Genomic DNA, 15964 nt, shown 5'->3' on the forward strand with positions numbered 1-15964 from the left:
AGACTGCAAGGCAGGTGGCCTCAGGCATCGGCTGGCCATGGTCTGGGGAGCAGCTCTGCAGCATCAGCACTGCTGGACATGCCAGCAAACCCCGACACAGCTACAGATGCCTGTCTCCTTCTGTCCCTAGTTAGTTCCTCTAAACCACCGAATCGGCCTCCCTTGCTAGCTCTCACTTCCTGACGCAGAGGTTTGCACGCATGCTCTGCCTCCTCATGGCTTTCACCCAAAAGAGCAAAAGGAAGGCGCTTCCCACCCTCTTGTAGCCTGTTTCAAATGTTTCTTCTTAACACATTCATTTAAACCATGTTTTGACTGTAAGACATTATGTTGGCCATTTTATTCACACAGGAAAGAAAACACAATTGCTTCAGTTTAATACTCACGTATTGTTTTTCCTTCATCCTTGTAAAGACTCTTCTTCCACCTGAACCCTGGTAGAGAAGGGGGGAGAGCCAAGCAGCATAGCCCTGCTCTGCCATGTGTGCTGTGTGTTCAAAATCCCCCACAGCCCTGTTTTCCTTCCCCCCTGACATTTCTGACAATTACCACTCTGGTTTATCTTTCCCCTTTTCTACACCCAGTCAGCAGGGTCACTTTGAAATACATCAAAACCTGTGCTGATGGTTGACTTGACTACTCTGACAAGCTCCAAACACCCAAAATGTCACTGACCAAATCAGGGTACACCTTGGCTGGGACCACTGACATTGAGGCTCTAATTAAAATTTTGTGCTTCTTGTGGATAAGATGATGTGCCCTGTGTGATGTGTGTTTTAATCATCCTTCAGCAAACAAAACAAAAAAGAATCTTTTTGTTGTTTCTTCCCTTTAAGAACATCTTTAATGAGCATTAGATTATAGCCAGTAAGAGTATGGTAATTCAGTATTTAGTCATTTTTAGGAATTAAATTGTGGGAGGCTGTCACACATACTTGCCCTTAAACATATTTGAATAAAGTTTTATTTATATAATATAAAATAATTATACTGTACTAGAACACATGTAATTTTCATTTATGTAAATGGGATCTTTATAGGAAAAGTGTGTTATTCTAGTCATGACATTGTTCAGACTGTGCATGTTGCCACTGAATACTTTACATGGTACAAATGCATCATAGTATATGAACTTTGTTTCCACTACAGATACTTTTGTAGATAATATGATCAGAAATGCCATTATACAAAATGATAAAAAGGAGTGTGTGAGTGCATATTTTCAATTAACCATTTTCAAAATATTTTTAGCAAATCAAAAATAGATTTTGATGAAAAAATTGTATTTTTAAAAGTTCAGTTGACTGAAATAAAAAGTACTGTTTCTGACTGGAGGCCTTACTCCACTTCTAGAAAATGAAAATAGGGAAATTTTCTAAAGAAATTGTATTTAAAATACATAAAGCCAAATATTTGTCTTAACAAATAAGGAAAAGAAGTATTTATATTATTCAGATTTTATTTTGTGAGATGTTTTTAAAGAAAATTTCTTGGTGACAGTGAAGGAACCTTGTAAAGCAGGTTGGTGGTGTAGAATATACACCATAGCTTTAGAGGGGACACTCGTACTTACAGGAAAATTGTGATGTAAATCACCTTTGCTCTCTACAATTTTTACGTTCAACAAAATGTCCACAACATGGTTTTCCCCTGAACAAACATTGGCCTTGTCTTTTTGGTTTCTAGCATCTACTTCTTACACACATACAACTATTTTCTTATTGTCCCTCTAACTTCAGTTTGTTGTTCAACAGGACACATATCGCCTACATATTTGAGAAAGCACCATTTGCATTGCTGGGAGTAAATTAAAAGCTGCTATAGGAACACATAATAAATAGATTAAATGCATAGTTCAACATTTGAAGATGAAACTGTAAACACCAGCAAGCTGTCACCTTGACATTTGCTTGCATTCATCTAGAAACCGATTTAAATACCTTTGACTGTTTGCTTCAGTATAATGCCACTGCCTTTCTCCGGAAGGATACATTCAAAAACACTAGAAAGAGAGCAGAACAAAAAATCTTTGACTAATACGCAGCCCCACTATAAACAGGAAATTATATTCAGTAGAAACCCATGTAAAGAAGTAGTTATAAGAACCCTAGAACAATAACAACTCTTTGGAAGGGATAAAGGTCTGAACCGGAGCAACATGAATATGTCAGATGTTTACTGTCTCATTGCAGAGCATGGGAAATAAAAGTATCTTCAGTCACTTCTCTTGATCCTCACATATATATGAGTTCCTATGTGCTCACACACAACCACACACTGTCTGATAAACTGCAGAACGGGTATTTGGCACCAGCATTTATTATTCCCCAATGATGGTCCTGGTCACACCAGGTGTTTGTTCATTAGCATGCTGCCCTACTGCCAAAGGATGGGTGAGATAAAAACAGACACAAGAGAAGAGATAAAAGAAGGTGAATGAAGGGAAAGGACTTTTACCTGTCTGTCTCTCTTCTCTCTGAGGATCTCCCTCCCAAACTACCTTAAGTTGATAGCTGACATACAAGTTGTAGTGCTGCTAGAGATGCAGTACCTCTGTCTCAAGTGCAGTTATTTGGTACTTTTCACTTTCTCTTTGCCTTCCACAATGGTGACAAGAAGCCAGATTATTTCAAGTATCCCCACAATTACAGCAGAGAGAATGTGCCTTGTTGCTAATAATAGAAATAATCATTTTTTCCATGTTCTGTATTTTATTCTGAGCCATTTATCTCAATTTTAATAACATCACATTTTCAGAAATGAATATAATTAGCTTTTTCTTGGCTCAAGTAAAATAAGCAAAATTGTTCTCTCATCGATCAAAAAGAAGTCAGTAAAAGAAGGCTGATTACAATGCACCCGTGGTAACATCTAATCTAATATTCCACTTTATGAGGGAGAGACGAATCAGACATGAAATTTATATCATAATCATATCAAATAAATACTTTCTTACTGTCTTGTCTGTAGTGCTGCAGCTGAATTGGGATAACACATCCGGTATTTATGAAGTCTGACAGAGGAGCAGAGCTCAAGGGGTTTTGATATATGATGGCACAAATATGTCCTTTTTATTTTATTTTGCTGCTTGGATAAGACAGAAATTTATCACACTGATTAGTAAGTATTTATGTCAGCACATTCATAGTGCTATAAAGCATTTCTCTTCCAACTTTCCTGGTTTCACAGCTTTGGAGATTTGTAGGGTAACAGGGGAAAGCCAGAAGGATACCTGTATTTCATAGCAGACAAGATTTTCAACAAGAACTGTAGGCAAAAAACAACTTACAAGCTAGTAACCACCATTTAAATAGGTTTGGAGCTTATTTAGGTAAGTTAAGGGACCTTTTTTTTAAATTTTAATCATAAATAGCTCACTACATAGATATACAATTTTGCCTACATGACTCATTGTGGGGATAATAGAGGGGTTGCTTCTTTATGGAACTCTCTCTAAGCAATTTTGGGTCTCTATGTAGAAAAAGATAGCTTCAGAGCACTCAATGCTCACAGAAATGTCAGGTCCCCATCCTGAGCACAATCAAATCTTCTAATAAGTATCAGCAGAATGCCGCTGCTTGGGACATAGTTACAGTGAGATCATCTAAAGTGTTTCATTCTCCTGATGTATGGTGTCATAAACAACCCATCTGTAAAATACATCATTAGAGCATCAATCCTTATATACAGCAAATGTAGGAGCAATGGAATAGTGACACTTCCCAGTTCAGGACATACCAGTTGCTCCCCCCTTGTTTTTAAATCTACTATAGCAAGGCAGAGGCCCTTTATTTTATACCTCCCCGCAATTTGGGCCTGCCCAGTATTTCTGTACTGATCAGATCATGTTACTGGTACAGTACTTCTGCTAAGAAACCTTTCCCTTGGCCTCCAATTTGACTAACAGCTTCACAGACTCAAGATGAACTGATGAATAGATGTACATTTTCTAATGTTGGCTACAAAGTGGTCTTTCACTCATGCAGAATAAGTAATTCTATGAGCATCAGATGTGACAAAACCTCCATTTCTTGCCATTTGTGTCCTCTGATATTATTTTTGTTTGCCAAATTACACAACAACTTTCCATTAACACCACAAATACATGCAATGTCTTCCCACAGAATATATTGGCAGTGATCCTTGGGCTGGCACGTTCAGCGATGCCAATAAGCCAGAGGGATCAGACATAAGCCAGGGGTGAATTTGCAAGTGTTCATACTCCCATTTCTCATCTACCCAACTGCCTGTTTTTTATAAAACTGGTAAAAACATAATTACTTTTGAGACCTCTGCCTCTCTGTCAAAACTGGCTGGAAACAGTTACTGAGTTCAAGAGTTATTAAGAGTGAGGAGAGAGACTCACAGGCTGAAGAAGGGATCATCCCAGGCTTGTTTCCATGGGAAATCAAGATACAAATGTTCAGAAAAAAAGTGGATTTTAGCAGAGTCCACAGCCTGTATGAGAAGAGTTGGGAGTGAGCCAGCCTCACTCCAATGGGGAAAGCTGTCAAGGCTGCTAAGGAAGGGAATGGAGTAGGGGAGATGCCTTGGGCCGGCGAGGAGGAGGAGAACTGCTGGAGTTCCCAAAACAGCATCAGCTATTTGCAGCCGAACTCTGCTACGCTGCCTGGACTAATAAAACCCTTCACAGCAGTTGCTGGCAAAGCAGAAAGGGACTCCAAAACCTTCTGGCTCAGCTTGGTCACCAGCACCAGAAGCCCTGGAAATCAGACGTTCTCAGTAACACGCTCTCCATCCCAAAAGGGAAACAGGAAAGGGCTCCTGCCCCACCCTCCTCTTGCTCAGTGATCCCCAAGCATTTGGTAGCCTTGCCATTGATCTTTGAAATTACTTTTCCCTGTGTAGCTTTGCAGATACTCTCCACAGGATACAGACAGATGCCTCCTCATAGGCAGGGTTTACCTTTGTGTGCACTTCATAGTCTCCAAGAAAGTGTAAGCTCTAAACAAAGCTTTTGTCTCTCTTAAGGGTTTTAACGGACATCTTTTCCAGGTGGTGCCTCAGGTATCCAGTAAGATGAGAAATTATGATAAATCTTTCTTTTAGAGAAAACTCAGGAAATTTACTATTTTTGAGACTTCTAGGCTTCATGCTGGGTTGGGTTCAGCCACAGACGGTTTACATAGACCTTGCTTTTTTAGAAAGTAAAGCTAAAAATGTAGAAATCTCCTCTGATTTAGGTAGTTTTATAGTGACTCTCCTGATGCTTTCTACTAAAAGCCTGACAAATTATCTATCTGATTTCAGACTAAATCTCTATAACTCAGAAGGCATAATCTGCCTGAGTTTTTGTTTATAATGGCTTGATTTTTAATTTGATATTTTAGGGAAAGATTTTGCAAGGGAAAAGAAAAGGTATTTCCATGTCTGACTTCTTTTCAAAGTTAATAACACTTGCATTAACAAAGAGTGTGGGATATCTTTGTAGAATGATTCAACAGTTTGAATCTGCTATTTTTCTGCTAATTAAAACCATTAATCCAAAAAGATTATTATGGACACTAAATCTTTTCTACATAAATATGTTTGTTTGATAATGAATTGCCTGTTACCTGAAAATCCATCCTGTGCTGTTTTGGTTTTCAGCTCAGTACAGCAGCCTGAATACGACATTCACTCTTTCTAATTAATTGTCTGTACAGAATGCAGTTCCCACTGGTCTTTTAGCAGTACCTCTGTCAACTTTGGCCCTTCTGTCTGGATTGAGCCTTTGACGAGGTTGTGCATTGCCCCCTGAGTGTGTTCATTACACAGCAAGGGGAATTGCAGGAAAGATAAGTCCTGATTGAAAACAACTTTTTTTGAATCACATATGTCACAGCACCAGTTAGAAGTAAAGCAGGGAAAATGTAGTGCAGTCTGCAGGTTGTCAGTGTTTATGCATTCATTCTACTGATGGTACAACTTCTTGGTTGTCTACTGTTGAATATCCTTTCATCTTTGTTTCTCCTGCCTAGTGACGTATGCTAAGAGACTTAATCAGTTCTGTCCAGATGGATGCTAATGAAGGAGACATTATACGAAACACTATTATAAATTCTTATTCACATCTCATTTTCTTTTGTCTCACTCTATTTTTAGAGCTGATTTCTGGAGGTGCAATTACAATCCCAATATTTATCAAGCAGGCAGCATCTGAATGTGCTATTTCATGTCTACCCACTCCAATTTTTATCTGCCAACAGCTGATGAACAAGTGCTACACATATTATTCATCTGTCCCATAATAATATTGACCTTGTGTGACATTTATATAACAAACAATACCAAAAACACATTATGCTTTTAGATACATGATAAAGGTGTCTTTATATCTACATATTAGAGCAGCCGTTTTTTACAGAGATTATTTGAACTCACACATGTGCAGCAGCAGCACATAAATATTCAGGGCAGCGAGTGGAAAATATTTCAGGTTCCAATTTCAGGAGACGTTAGAAAGGAACAAGTGGTTCTGTGAGATGCTAATATAGTCATTACTGTCAGACTTGAATATTGTAGTTGATTGACTTTGGTCCCTAAGAAGCTGCAAGCACCAGTGAAAATATTGTCAGATTTGGGACAGCTCTGCTGTTGAATTTTTATGGTGTCAGAAAAGGACATTGTCACACTATCAGGGCCTCAACAGAACTTCTCATCAGCACTCACCCTCATGAAGTTCAAAGAAATGCAATGACCTTTGGGATGTCTATGCTTTTGCAAAGTGACTGAAGCTGTCAAAGGTGTCCAGAAATAATTATCAGGGAAAACAGGCAACTCCATGGGCTCACACACAAAGATTTGACAGCCTTGCACAAAACTGTGAAACCAAGGCAAAGTGTAACTAGTGAAGTCAGGCCACACCAAGCATACTTCCTAACAGCATATTTGTGCTTCGTTACCAAACACAACTGTTTAAACTTTGGTTTTACTTTTGATTCAAAAGATGACATTTTATACAAAAGAATGTTTGCTCTTCTCATGCTGGGTTATCTTTTCACTGCTGAGTTAGAAGTAAATATACTTCTCAAGAAAGGCAAAAAATTTGTATTTTGTGATGCTCTAACTGCTGGGATCAGGGGGAAATGAAGGAAGAGGGCTGGGTCTGATGGCTGCTGTGCTCCTGTAACTGTAAGAAAAAAAGTCATGCTTGTTTTTGAGAAAAATGACCTCTGATATTCTGAGGAAAGAGAAATGGGACTACAGGCAATGCTGGTAGCAAAGCCTTGAGTTAAGCCTTCATGATATTTTTTTTTTTCCCAACAATTGCGTTGCTTAAAACTTTGTTAGACTCAAACTGTTTGGGCTGGCCTTTTTTCTATCCAGTACCTACTTCTGTTGACACACCATCATGCCACACACAGTGCCCATCACACCCATCTATCTCAAGAGCCATGTGGACAGAAAGGATGACACCACCTCCAACTTGAATCTGTGTGGTTGTGGCACTGAGGGTGTGTAGTGCCTCATGCCTTGGAAGAGGGCTTGGTATTATCAAGGAAATCATCTCATTGGGAGTGATGTGACATTTGCACTTTCTGAAAACTGCCCCATATTTGGCCATGTAATGACTGGACAAATCTTGTCTTGCCTTGATTATTCCCTGCAAACAGGTTCACACTTCCCTGAATAAGCAAGAAGTGCCCCCAGTTCTGTTTTGGGGTTGCTATTTGTTAGCTTCTGGCCCCATTGATTTATTGTTATTATTTCCTCCCAACATTTGTACTCCACTGAGTGCTGAACAAGCACAGACAACAGACAAGAAACAACTCCCTGGAAGAGCTGCCAGCCTGACAAGTACAAGAAGGCAACCAGACTAACTAATTTCAGGCCAGGGAATGGCTCTCTTGCAACCTTTAAATTATTCACAATCTCTCTTTGTAAATTATTAAGTTCCCAGTTCTTAGATTTAGCTCTTTGAGTTTACAGAATAAGCTTTCAGATGCTCACATCTGCAGCTGGCTGCTGTTCATCTCACTCAGAGGATGATAGCGCAGCCCTTCAGAGTGAAAAATCCCGGTTTTGCTTTCATGTTACAATTTTCTTTTGACTCCTCTGCTCTTTAAAAGGACAACTACCAAAAGCAGGCAAGGGAAAGGGAGGGCAAAATACTTACATCAACACTTAACCATGCCTCAGACCACTCGGATTCCTCCACTCATCCCAAGGGACTGCTCAATCCTCCACTGCTAAATAACAAAGCTTTCAGTAGTTCCAGAGCAAACAGATAAAAAATCAAATTTGGCTCTTATCCAGGACTCAGCCCTGTGATGGGATACATTCACCATGCTGAGCTTGGTGTCTGCAGGCCCAGGGCCAGAAACACCAATTTATATTCTTGTAGTTACCCAGGTAAGAACAGTATCTGTGATGTGTTCATGTCCCTTATCTTCTTTTCTTCAACCACCATTGATGGCTGTCCTCAGCCCCACCCTGGTGACTGCTGTCCTAAATGCAGATGTTAATCCGTAAATAAATTTTGGTGTATCGCCCATCTACATTGCTCAGTCAGTATTGCAATTCAGCTGAAAGGTCACTGAGGATTATTGTCCCCGTTAAGAGACACCAGCAGATTCATGCCAGCATTTAAAATGTGGATGTCACAAGTCACATCATATTTTATTGAAATGATATTTTGGAATTTCTTACTGCTGGTAAGGGAAGGGCAACAATGTCATCCTTCACAACAATATTGTGAAGGAGAGATTATCCACTGTCTGTCAGCTCCCCACATCTCAAGTCTCCTTTTGAAGCATCCAGTGCTGACAATAGAGAAAGGTACCACAGTGAATTAGGTGGATTGCAGGTCTGACCTGGATTGGCACTTCCTGTCCTCATGCTTTTCCAGAGGTGCTGAGTATCCATAGCATCCATGCAGGTATCTGGAATTTTCTCATGCTGGTCACAGGGACACAGGCAGTGCAACACAATTAATCAGGGGAAGAGCTTCATCTAGAAGTATTATGAATGAGATCCTGCAGTCCAGCAAGCTGCTGCCTAAAGCTAGGCAATGTTGCCTCTATTTTCGGAATAAGCTAGCGTTTCTCTCTGTCACAGTTGTATGATGGACTGTCTCTTGACTGTGCAAATCACAGATTTTTCCTTCTCCCATTCCAATCCTCTTTTGGATACGGGCTTTCCTTGGTATGTTTATACTCTTGTCCTTCTCTCTGTATGCTGTGGATTTACTCCCAGTGTACCTGAAACTTGTTCCTTCACATAAACTTACCTCTCTGCCTCCTTGATGGTCTGGCTTTGCCTCCTTATTGCCTGTTATTCTTGCAGATGTTTGCTAGCCTTCACCAGGTCTTGTAAGTTTATTCTTCCACTCAAAATCATCCTGCATGTTCTTTGTATTCCTTTTGCACATATCATATAGTTCGACTTATTTTATAAACTGTGATAAGAAAGATTTGGAAACCTGCTGTGAAAAGTTATAACCCAGCCCCAGAGCTTCCAAACCAAAACTTTGGCTATACTGCTGTGTTACCTTCCTTATCTTTTCAGTGCATTAATGTCACAAACAGGGTTTTTCCTATTTGTTTCAGACGCCTGAAAAATCCACCTCGCTGCCCACAGTTATAGGCTGAATCCCTGTAGATGTGGCTGGCCTAAGAGAGACAGCCAGTGTTCATGACCAAGCAGCTTCAGCAATGCTGACTTTGATCCTGAAGGAGCTGAGGAGCAATATGAAGAATACAGTAAAATTTTGGAACAGGCAGATTTCCTTATTTCTGGAACTTCCTTCTCCACTATTTCTAAATAATTTTTGTGGGTTGTTATTTCCCCCCCAGGGATAGAAATCTTAATTCTGGAACACTAGAAATATTTTCCCTGTACCACCAGAGGAGTCTGCATTTGCCTGTGGATACATCCTCAGCAGGTCCCAGCTGTGCCAAGTGAAGACCTCACCCACCCTCGTCATTACTCTTTGACAGGGGACAACATGCTGATCAGGTAGCCAGCTGAGCCAATCTGCTCCCTGTGAAAATATGAGATGGGCTAGCAAAGACCTAGCAGTTAATTTCCTTAAGCTGTCTGGCTTAAAGTGTCTAAGATGAATTAGAGATCAACTACGTGAGGAGTGCAGCAGACAGATCTGAGGAGGATCCAAGGATCCTCCACCTGGCAGGAGGGTGGTGACAAGGAGCTCTCCACCTTCTGGGAATTACAATCTTTCAATTAACATTGCTGAAACAAGATGTGTGTCCCCAGCCTCAGCAGTGTCACATAAGGCAGAGGCAAATCTTTGGAGCAAATCCACTGTTTCTCCTTCTCCAGTCATCTTAAAAAAGCTGTACCCTGCAAAAGAGACCCAGACAGTGGCACACATTTGCAAGAAGGCTGCAGTCTTCCCACTCTTCCAACAGAGTCAATTAGCAGTTCCTCCCCAGGGCTGCTAGGAGGATTTACGATCTGTTTGTACAAGAAACAGTCTGAAAACCAGAAAGCAACATTGTCATGTCGGTCAAAAGCTGGCATCAACAAACTGGTTGCCCACACGTAAACAAAGACTTTTTAGGGCCTAATTAAATTTTATTTATCTTTTGTTGGTTTTCATTTATTTCCCACAGCTTTCCAGTTTTTAGATCTGATGGACAAAGGCAGAAGTACAACAACAACAACAAAAAGAAAACCCATATTCATAACATTTTCACATTTCAGCCTTAGAAAGTAGCAGAAAACAGGGAGGATGTGCTTTCTGAAAATGCCTCATTTCAGGTTTTCACATATAGGCATTTCAGATATGAATTAGTGCCCCTGTTGGACCATAATTTGAATTAAACACCTCTTATTACACACATTGTCAGGAGAGATGAGGAATAATCAGAAACCCAATGATTACAGCAGGAAAATACCTGGATTACTAAACCATCTCATGTCCACCCATTCGTGTTTGTGTCCTGATCTCATTTTGTAAAATCCTCGGCTTCTTCAGCTTCTATTGAAATTGTTAAGCAATGCAGCAGATGCACATATCACATTGAAGAGCAAAGCCTTTAGCTTTTCTCACTTCCCAAGCTGCGTTGCTTGTTATTTGGCACAGAAGTCTTTTGCAGAGCTGTGAATCGATCCCACTCAGATGCTGACCTTCACTTTGTTCACATAAACCAGGAAGAGGAATGAATCTATAGGAGAAACGTAAACTAAATAAGTTTTATTTTCTTCCGGGTGACATAGTTCATAGATACCATTTATTTCCACCTTCAGGCTATGGAGAAAGTCATTGCCAGTCTGGCAGCTACAGAAGCTGTGTGCTTACTGTCTGAAAAGCACCGAGGGGAGATGCTTTGAGCCCTCCTGAGACATTCCCTCCCCTGTGATAGGTAAGCGGTTGTGTTCCCAAAATAAGAATATAAATTAATTTTCTGGTCTTAAGCCAGACTCTTGATCTCCAGAATGACCAGATAGGAGAACTGTGGTTTGTCATGCAGTGGAGAGTATGCCAGACACTGGCTTACATGCAAGACAGTGTACTGAGGTAGAAACAGTAAAAGAGAAAGTGTGCACAGGAGGTCAAGGTAATCCTGCTAACTTTGCAGTGATTCTGGCTCAAGGCTCATTCTGTGGGTCAAAAATGGGGAGAAGTAGACAGCTGAAAGTCCAGTTCCTCCACAATTTCACATAACTCCTCTCGACCTCACTTCCTCAGCAGGAGAGGGAAGAGGTTTTGTAACACCTGGTATGACCAGTACATTTTCTTCAATTTACAACCATTCAACTCAACTGGCAGAGCCAAAAAAAAATGTCTGCCTCCAAGTTCTTGCAGAGCTCCTTGAAGTGACAAAAAAAAGAGACCATACTTCAACAAGTTTGAAAGCTGTGAATTAAGTCACAGCTTTAAGGATCATGTTCCTCTGCTACCTATTGCTGTAAGAACAGGCAGTCAGGCTTAGGACACAGTGCTGCCTCGTTTCATAACCAAAGGCTTTTGATACATGCCTGAGGGGTTACCTGTGGATTACGGATGGCCACTGTAAATCAGACTAGGAGAGAGTATCACTTCAGAGCTATGAGGAAAGGGAGAGAGTGTGAGACAGATCACCAGAGTCTCTCAAGAGGATTTGGGGTGGGGAGTTTCACCATTGCCACAGTAAGCTGGAAATGTAAAATGTCTGCAAGAAAGCCTTTCTTGGGTTTTCGATGGTTGGCTTCCAGTAACAGAAAAAGTTTAAGACAAAGTGACCCTTAAACAGCAAAACTTTGAAAGAATATCTGTGTGCATTTATACACCCAAGTAACAGATGTTGGGTAAAATCTCTTCATCCTTTGTCTCCTAGCAGATGAAAAACAGGAATTCATGAGACACTGGCAGAAGACCCGAGTTTGGAGCGGCTGCAGACTATGTGCAGACTGATACTTGTTTTGACTTTTTTTTTTTTTGTTATTACTGAATTTTAATATGATTTTAAAGCAAAAAATTAAGCAGGAACAATCAGTTTGCTTGACCTTTTCTTTCAAGATCTGATAATTTTTCTGTTTCAGGTTTCTGTTTACCTTAAAAGATAGGGGCATTTAGTACCGTTAGCTAAAAAAAAAAATTAATATGTTGCTATGACAAACAAAGCTCTGTGTGCCTGAGCTTGTAGAGATACATGGTTCAGCGTAGTCCTTTATTTTCTTGGCAGGTCTACCACAACTTCTTCACCTCTTTCTGCTTGGCCTCTTTCTTTACTTAGGCTACTAATTTTACAGATTGGAGAAAAGTAATTTCCTTCTGGCCTCATGGCAAAAAACCCCAAAATCTTTCTAATTATTTCCCTCCTATAGAAAAAAAATTAAAAATCAATCATCATAGTTATTTTAAAGCCTGAAATTTGATCAAGAAAACCTCAAGTCATCCATCCTCACACAGTTATAGCAGTGGATGGTAATGGCTGTACCATTGCTACCTGGCCAGTGGCAATTGTGATTACTGATGACAGCTTCCCTCTGCTAACTGTCAGCTTGAGTGACAATAATATATCATTTGCTGTAGCTTGGGAGAATACCAAAGTATATTTATTTCAAAAACAACAAGATTAAAGATTATTTTCAATTTAAATTTCTGTCCTTTTTTTTTTCCCCAGGCAGCAAAAGTCCTCATTATAATATTGCATTCTAAGGAAAGCAAAGTGCCTATTGGTGTTTTTTATGCTCCTGTATTAATCTTCTTGGTCATTCAGATGCATCACTTAGTGAGGCTCCCAGATGTTGTGTATGGCCCAGAGGACAGATTCAAAGCATCCAGTTTGGTGAAGTAAATGTTAATGTAATGGATAATTCTATTTGTACAAGCTACAGAGGAAGACTGTTCATAGACGATAGTTTGAGATCGACTCCAAAAGTAAGTTGAGTGAGGAAGTTCATGAGGAGGCTTTTAAGACAGCTGTTTTACAAAATTTTCAGACAGGAGAATCCTCTGTATTTTCATAAAGGTGAGTGGAGCCATCTGCAATAATAATGCCCTGGGTTGAATAAAAATATGTGCTCTAAATAACACTGATGAATGCAAAAGAAAACCTATCAGCAGAAAGTTGCTTGACAAATAGGATGAGAAATGACTAGTTTCCTATTTCTTCTCCAAATGCAAACAAAAACCCAACATATCTGTATACTTTGAAACAACATCTCTCCTGTTGCCTGTCTCCCACTTATATTACTTTCAGAGTTTGTATTTTGCTGTCTTATCTGCTCGTTTTTCTTGCAGAAGAGTTTGTGTACTAAAATTTTACAAACAAAAATATGTAAAAAGCATAAGATGGTGCCATAATAACAATGAAATGAAAAGACAAGTGTTATTAACATGGTAGATCAGGCTTGGGCTAATCCAAGCAGATAGGCTTGCTTCACTGAGAGTTGTAGCGAACATTGTTCTCAATTGTGCTTACCAGAAGATGAAAACAAAAACCCCAGAGATACGCAGTCGACATCTGTGTGTCTTGCTTGCTTGCCTGCTTTCTTTTTGTTCTGGGTGAAAAAGAGACATTTAAAGTGAATAAAACAAAAGGATAGTAACTCCAAAAGTGACATTCACACTTTTTCTTGACTTAAATAAGGGGCAGCTAATCATCAACGTGTCTGCTGTGAAGCAGAAAAGAAATGGGAGAAATTAATGACTTTCCTAGTCATAGCATGGTGGTTCAAGGGGAGTTCAGATCTGAAGTAAGCTGAAATTTCAGTGAAGCCACAAATGGACTCCAGTCATATTCTATACTGGGATACTGCAAGACACTTTATTTAATACCATTAGATAAATAGGACTGATAAACCAACTGTATGTGTTGGGTATCGGCAGAAAAAATAATGAATGTGCCAACATGGAAATAGAAACAGCAGTATGCTGATTGTATTAGTCACGTGTAGACAGGGTACAGTGCCAGGACTCACAGTGCCAAAATCATCTACCCCTCTTGTCTCAATATCTGTGGACATTTGGGTGTATATATTTTTCTATTTCAAAGCCAGACAGCCCTTTGTCATGAAGTAGACTGGTAAGCTTTTGGATAGATCTGATCAACACGAACCCCACAATTCCATTCTGCCTAGTACATCACCAGACATTGACAGAAAATGTAGAATCTAATCCTTATTAAATTTGTGAGGGCAGAGTGCCTGATTTGAAATGACAGTGGAACTTTCATTGTTTTACTGTATGCTTTGGGCTACCTGTGCAGGACTGATTAGTCCACTTTTTGTCCTGAATCCAGCTGTGCACCTGACACTCTGAAAGGTACCATTAAGAAGGATAAATCCTCCTTGATTAAATTTACCAACCATGTTGACTTGTTTATCAATGCCAGAGACTTATCTGGAAGGTGTTCTTCCTCTAGCTAGGTAAGGGAAAAAAGTTCTGAATACATCTGTTTAGACTACAGGATTTACTAGCTCTATAATGCATCCTCCCTTAGATTATTCCTTCTTTAACACTACAAGCAATCATATTTATCCTATGGATCACTGTCAAGCACTACCCCAGGCTCGATTTTTCCATTTTTACCAAGGTCGTTCCCCTCTTGCACCAGTGGGTGCTGAAGCTGACTGCGATGACCTTGGTTGCTGGGCTGAGCCTCCTTCCTGTTTTGAAGAATTAGGGATATCTGAGGCTTAATGCTGTCAGTCTTTCTCAACTAAAGAATGACTTGCTTCAATAGCTAAATCTTCCTGTGCTTGAATCCCACCTTAATGTATATTTGGCATAGTGTCACAAAAAGGATGTTGAGATAGACTCACATGCACAAAGTTTTATTTGTGGGCTCTTTGCTAGTCACACTGACTTCAAGGTGGCCATCAAGAAGAAAAGCTGTTGATGATGATGTTTCACCAGCTTTTTCACATAATACTTTTCATCAGGACCTCTCATGACAGTTCCCACTATTAGCACTGACTGGAGAACATTTTGATCAGCTGCAGGTGCTGCCCAATCATCTGTTGCCAATCTTTGTGCATGCACATCACTGAGTAATACTTATTGGCTATTTAAATTATTATTATCTACACTGTTATTCACCAAGTCTTGTTTTTCCTCTGATGTAAACTAAAAGCTTCAAAATAAGGACTAGGAAAAAGTGGGTAACAAAGAGCTAATTCCATGCAGGTGGCGATTGCTTCACATAAGAAACCTGACATAACAATGATATTGGGGTTTGCAGGTGTAAGATGGCAAGAATAACAGCACAACAATAGCGTGAGAACTACAATGGAAAAAGACATATTACAGGGCTACAAATAGAAGATCCTTAGTATTTCAAAGGTTAAGGCATTGAGAAAGGATGATGCTCATAACCAGAGCAAAGTGGACTTTACAAGTGCTGATTTTCTTAGTTGTAAGACAACTGAGAAGTTTGAGAATGGCAAATGTTAGGAAACCTCTCCCACCAGTTTGCCAGTCACTTTTGTTTTAGCTATTCTGCACTGAATCCACTTACAAAGTATTAAAGGATGAGTACATCCTGGGGCACCTGAAGAAATGGCTAGCTGA

At 39.8% G+C, this 15964-nt stretch overlaps 1 long non-coding RNA gene across 1 annotated transcript in view; it reads right to left on the minus strand.

Moving 5' to 3' along the window:
- Window positions 1-10518: 10518 nt before the first annotated feature.
- The window catches only part of LOC141940204 (uncharacterized), a 42044-nt gene continuing 36598 nt past the window's right edge, over window positions 10519-15964 (minus strand). Inside the window, exons 2-3 of the long non-coding RNA XR_012627917.1 lie at window positions 13875-13953; window positions 10519-11132 (exon numbers count right to left, since the gene is read on the minus strand). This is a non-coding gene — a long non-coding RNA (uncharacterized LOC141940204). The remainder of the gene's footprint in view (window positions 11133-13874; window positions 13954-15964) is intronic.

The sequence above is a fragment of the Strix uralensis genome, chromosome 2 (assembly GCF_047716275.1).
Source record: "Strix uralensis isolate ZFMK-TIS-50842 chromosome 2, bStrUra1, whole genome shotgun sequence".
NCBI lineage: Eukaryota > Metazoa > Chordata > Aves > Strigiformes > Strigidae > Strix > Strix uralensis.